The sequence below is a fragment of the Agelaius tricolor genome, unplaced genomic scaffold (assembly GCF_023055355.1).
Source record: "Agelaius tricolor isolate 1412-34295 unplaced genomic scaffold, bAgeTri1.0.p SCAF_42, whole genome shotgun sequence".
Classification (NCBI taxonomy): Eukaryota; Metazoa; Chordata; class Aves; order Passeriformes; family Icteridae; genus Agelaius; species Agelaius tricolor.
The window spans coordinates 4,518-10,576 of record NW_027269302.1 but is presented as its reverse complement, the minus strand read 5'-3'; the positions used below and the strand labels follow the sequence as shown (position 1 = coordinate 10,576).

The window sequence follows — 6,059 nt, the reverse complement described above, 5'->3', positions numbered from 1 at the left end:
CAAGCTGTCCTCGGAATAACCACCCAGACAGCTCCAGCTCCTGACCTTCCTGCTGAGCAATCCACTGAAATGAGGAACACAACATTTCACCATGGGATGGGATCAGATCATCTGTTAGCAGAGAAAAGAGGAGTTTGTGGAAAATCAAATGACTCCAACTGGTCTTGGCAAATAGAGACAAAGCAAAAGTGGTGAAACAGATAACAAAGGAAACAAAAAAGCAGCTCATGTACCAGTCCAAACGTGGAAAGGATGGGAATGGGACATGGTTTTGTGGTTCCCTGGCAGACCATGGGTTAAACGAATGCTGCTTCTGCTCTGATGTGCTACAGCACCTCTCACCTTTTTACCATGCTCCACACCTTGAGAGTGCAGCTCATTCAGCAGCTGAGTGAGGGGCCAGGGGCTTGTAGATAAGGAAGTAACGGGCGAAACCACCAGCTTCAATAAATGTTATTAATTAACATGGACTGCTGCTCACAGAAAGTCCCGCTAAATTCCTGAACGTCGAGAACAAAAAAGACTTAACAGAGCCGTGAATATCGGCTGTTCTACAAAAGTGGGGGTGCACATTAACGAGGACGTGCAGTTGGCAGATCGGGAGGTCTGAACCTTCCAAGTACCTCAGCCAGTGGGCAAAGGGAGAGGGAGATGAGCCGGGAAAATGAGGATAAAAAGGAGGCTGCGAACTACAACAATGGCAGCGAGCGCACGGCAAATGCGCCACGGCCTCTCCCTCTGCTCAGCAATAAAGTCACTTGTACAGGACTCCTCTGTCTCCTCGGGGCACGGAAACCTCCGGCCACGTGAATTTCCCCGCACAGCCGCGGGCACGGGGCAGCCGCCCCTGTGCCAGCCACAGGAACCGGGCCGAGCCAGCGCTGCTCCGGCAGCGGCTCCTGCCGAGGCAGCGGCCGCAAGGAGACCGCGGGCAGCCGCTCCCGCAGCGCCCTCACGGCAGCGGCACCACGGGCCGGACACGGCACAAGGAACCCGCCTGAGCCCCCTGCCGCCCCCGAGGCCCGCAGCGAGCCCCGAGCCCCCGCACAACCCAGCGCGGCTCCCACCTGCGCTGCGGCCGCCTCCCAGCTCCGCCGCCGCCTCACCGGTGGCTCCCGGTCACTCCCAGTATGGTCCAAATCACTCCCGGTAGGATCCCAGTTGCCCCCGACACGGTCCCAGCGGCTCCCAGTCATGCCCTGTATGGTTCCTTTCACTCTCAGTCCCTCTCAGTAAGAGCCCAGTGTGGCCCCAGGCACTTCCAGGATGAGCCCGGTCACACCTTACCCGATGCCATTTGCCCCCGCTGTGGTCCCAGTTGCTGCCAGTATAAGTCCAGTCACCTCCAGTTTGATCCCAGTTACTCCCAGACACTCCCAGTACTATGCCAGTCACTCCAAGTGTCACCCCATCAGTCCCAGTATGATCCCAGTATGATCCCAGCATGGGGCAGCTGCTCCCAGTATGATCCCAGTTGCTCCCTGCATTATTCCAGTTTCTCTTCTTCACCCCTACTACAGATCTGATCACTCCCAGTATGATTCCAGTCAGTCCCAGGATGATCCAAACCATTCCCAGTCCCTCCCAGTCCAATCTCAATTGTCCCCTGCATGTTCCCAGTAGCCCTCAGTGTGGTCCCAGTATATCCCAGTATGATCTCTGCTGCCTCAGTTCTGCTCCCAGTGGGTTCTTTTCCCAGTCTGTCCCAGTCCATTCCAGTCTGTCCCAGTCTCTCTCCAGCAGCTGCTGCCCACCCCCCCCTCCCAACCCCATTCCCGGGCACTGGGACCCCCCCTGCACCCCCTTATCCTGCACCAACACCCCCCTGCACCCCCTTTCCCGGGTATCCTCCTCTCCCAGCCCCTGGATCCCCCATTTCCGTGAGCCCAGGGAGCCCCGGGCCCCCATTCCCGGCCAGCCCGGGGCACCTCAGCCCCAGCCTCCCTTTGCTGGGAAACCCGGCCTGGGCACGGGGCTCTGCGGCCGCTCTGGGATTTATGATCCCCCAAAGGAAAGGGAGAGAACAGCAGAGAGAGAGCGAGAGAGAAGGAGATTGGGAATCAGGGATCGGGTCCCAGCGCCCAGCCCTGCTCCGCCGGGGGTGGGACCCGCACCCGCAGCAAAAATTGGCTCCGCTGCTCCCGCTGCTTGCCCGGCTTTGGGCCGAGCCCAGTGGGGTCCGGGCAGAGTTTGAGCGCAGGGCCGGGAGTTCAGCAGAGCCCGGCCCGGGGGTCCCGCAGGGCGCGGCCCTGGAGGGTCCCAGACGGATCGCCGAGGGATCCAGAGGGGTGCCAGGAGGGGATCCAGGTGAATTCCCTGGAATTCGCCCTTTCCCCCTCCCCCCGCGCTCCCTCGGGCACTTTCGCTTTCGCGTCTCTGCAGCCGCGATCGGGGACGGCTGCGATGGCCCCAGCGCTGGGGCTGGGGGTGCTCCGGGGGCTCCTGGGGCTCCTGGGGGACCCGGGGGCCGCGACCAAAGGTGAGTGGGACCCCCCGAAACCGGGACCCCCCTGAACCGCAATTCCCGGGCACCGGGACCCCCTTGATCTTCCATTCCCGGGCAGGGGAACCCTCCTGAACCCCCATTTTGGGTCATGCCACCCCCCCCCCCCCCACTCCACTTCCCCAGCACCGGGACCCCCCTGTACCCCCTCATCTGGCACCGAGATCCCCTGAACCCCCATTTCTGTTCACCGGGACCCCCCTGAACCGCAATTCCTGGGCACCGGGAACTCCCTAAACCTCCATTCCCGGGTACCGGGACTCCCCTGAACCCCCATTTTCGGTCCTGTGACCCCCTCAGCACCCTTTTTCAGCACTGGGACCCCCCTGAACCCCCTTTCCTGAGCACGCAGACCCCCTTGAGCGCCCATTTCTGGGCACAGGGACCCCCCTGTACCCCCTTGCCCAGCATTGGCACCGCCCTGTACCCCCTCATGTGGCCCCAGGACCCCCCTGAATCCCCATTTCTGGTCACCAACGCCCCCGGAACCGCAATTCCCGGCCACCGGGACCCCCTTGAATCCCAAATTCCTGGAAGGAAACTCCCCCCGAACCCGCATTCCCCGGCACGGGAACCCCCTGCACCCCAATTTTTGGGCACTGGGACCCCCCTGGCCCCCCTAATTCGGGCCTAGGATCCCTCCGCACCCCCGTCAGTGCTCTGGGACGCCCTGCACGCCCATTCCCGGCCACCTCGTCCTTCCCAGACCCCAGACCCGCCCTTTTCCTCGGCTTTTGGACCCCCAGATCTCCCAAATTTCGGTGTCCCCCCAGTTCTTCATTGCCGGCGCTTCCTGGAAGGGGTTCCAGGGGATCCCGGAGGGTCCCCTGGGGTTCCAGGGGGTCAAGAGACCCCCCTTGACCGTTCATTTTGGGGCACTGGGACCCCCCCTGTACCCCCTTCCTCAGCCCCGATAACCCCTGCACCCCCTTATCTGCAGCCTGGAACCCCCTGAGCCCCCATTCCCGGGCAGGGAAACCGCCCTGAACCCCAATTTCTGGGCACCGGGATCCACTACATCCCCTTATCCGGCACCGGGACCCCCTGAACCTCAATTTTCAGGCACCAGGACCCCTTGAACCCCGGAACTCGGGAATGGAACCCCCCGGAACCCCATTCCTGGGCACCAGGACCCCAGTGCATCCCGTTATCTGGCCCTGGGACCCCCTGCACCCCCTTTCCCAGCACCAGATCCCAGCCAGGCCATTATCTGGCACCGGCACCCCTGAACCCCCATTCCTGGGCACCGGGACCCCACTGCATCCCCTTATACAGCACCAGGACCCCCTGAACCCCCATTCCACTGCACCAGGACCCCCGTGCACCCCCATATCTGAGACTGGAACCCTCCCAAACCCTCCGTTCTCAGGCACAGGGACCCCCCCTGCACCCCCTTATCCAGCACGGGGACCCTCCTGCACCCCCTCATGCAGCACCAATGCCCCCCCGCACCCCCTTTCCCGGCCCTCCCCCTCTCAGACACCCCAGCCCCCGCTTTTCCTTGACCCCAGCACCCCCTGGACCCCCACTCCTGCCTTCCACAGCCCCCACCCACCACCTTCCTCAACACCGGGGCCCGTGCACCCCCTTTCCTGGGCACAGGGACCCCCTGGACACCCCATTGTTATAAAATTGACTCAAAACGAGTAATTTCCAATCAAAGAATTTATTAATTATTGAAGCAGTTATACTACGTAAGCAAAGGCTCAGCGCTGGGCGACAGGGGAGTCTCCGCTCCACTACTGCCGCACCAACTAGTTTCTGATTCAGTCCTTTTATCCTCTCCATCCTTCAGGAGTCCATGTTATCTCGGAGTTCTCTGCGCCTGCGCTGGTTGTTGCTAGGGGGTCATCCTTCTGTCTCCTGGTGGTCGGTGATAAAGGCTGCGGAGTCTTCCTCAGCCGCTCTTCTTCACCCTATGTCCTTATTTGGTGACTTCTCTGTGGAAAATTACCAAAATCTTATGATTAACGCAATATGTGCCCTATCAAGCTTAAGCAAGCAAATGTCCTGCCTTGCAAACTGTGCCCTATCAAGCTTAAGCAAGCAAATGTCCTGCCTTGCAGACTGTTTATCTGCCCCTGCCCCTTCCCCAGCTTTTCCCTGGTCGTTATCTCTGTGAGTTATCTGCTTGTACCATTTGTCAGCGGGAAAGGTTTCCCTGCTGGGTGTTTATCTGCCCCTGCCCTTTCCCCAGCCTTTCCCTGGTCGTTATTTCTGTGAGTTATCTGTTTGTACCATTTGCTGCGTGGGACTATGTGTGGGCTCCTGCAGCCCCTTCCCTGGTATCCTTGTGGCTCATATCTCATGAAGTAGTACAGAAATAGTCAGCAGACAACTCTTGTAACACACTGGTCTCTTTTTCGTGACGAACAAAATGTAGTCCCTCATCTCAATCCCCCCTTTGTTTTGATACTCAATTTGGTTCGTCAAAACGCTCTAATTCCCTTTTGCTGAGCTCCAGAGATTCTTCTGGATCATCCATCTTCAAGGTTCTGTATTTTGCTCGTGTGAGCATAAGGTGAGCAGCTTCTAATCTGCCTTTTACAATGCTAATCAATTTATTAAAAATACAAGGGCCAAACGTGAGTCCCAATAGTAAGAGAAGTAGTGGACCCGCTATCGTTGATAATAAAGTTGTAAGCCAAGGAGAATAGTTAAACCAAGATTCATAGCAGCTTTGGTGTTTTTCCCTTTCTCTTTGTCTTCTTTCTAGCCCCTCCCTTAGTTTTGCCATTGAGTCCCATATAATTCCGCTCTTGTTTACATATGTGCAGCATTCTTCTCTTAAAGCAGCACATAGTCCTCCTTGTTGCAGGAATAATAGATTTAACCCCCTTCGATTTTGTAAGGCTACCTCTGCTAGGGAATCTAATGATTCTGTGAGGTCTTTGATGGAGGTTTCGATCCTCCTGAGGTCTTCATCTACAGAGGCTCTTAGTTCTTGGAATCCTCGGTGTTGCTGTATGAGTGAGGCTATTCCTGTTCCTGTCCCGGCTGCACCTATTCCTAGTAACATTGCTACAGTGAAGGTTGTGAATATTTCCCGTTTCACTATGTGGGGTCCTATATTTTGATATTGTTCATAAACGTACTCTACGGGGTGGTAAAGGACTCTGGGTACTATCAATACTTGAATACAAAAGTCACTGGATTCATTAAATCGGTCTATATTTATACATGGGGTGACTCCGAGAGTGTTACAGACCCATTTAGTATTTGCTGCTGGCAGTATCCAGCTGGCAGGTTTCTTAGGGTCACTCAAATTCCCCATAACCTGACATAGATGTCGTTTTTCCACTGGTACTCGTCCTATACATCTTCCTCTCCCCGTTACCCTTGCCAAGGTTATCCCTCTCGATTCTTCTCCTTCTTTTTTCCATAGGCACCTAGCTGGGTTGGTCCCATTTACTCGTCTGCTTTTTGCTGTTACCCCTAGGGCTTCATAGAACGGGGGGTTTACGGTGTAACACAGCCAACATTCCTCAGTTAGATTTGGATGGGTCTCATTCAGGACTAGGAAAGTGGCCTGTAATATTTTCCACAAGTCCCCTTC

At 57.0% G+C, this 6,059-nt stretch overlaps 1 long non-coding RNA gene across 1 annotated transcript; it reads left to right on the top strand.

Moving 5' to 3' along the window:
• Positions 1 to 5,020: 5,020 nt before the first annotated feature.
• Positions 5,021 to 5,682, top strand: LOC139603934 (uncharacterized). The gene is made up of 2 exons (XR_011683866.1): positions 5,021 to 5,390; positions 5,421 to 5,682. It is a non-coding gene; the product is annotated as an uncharacterized lncRNA (long non-coding RNA).
• The last annotated feature ends 377 nt before the right edge of the window (positions 5,683 to 6,059 follow it).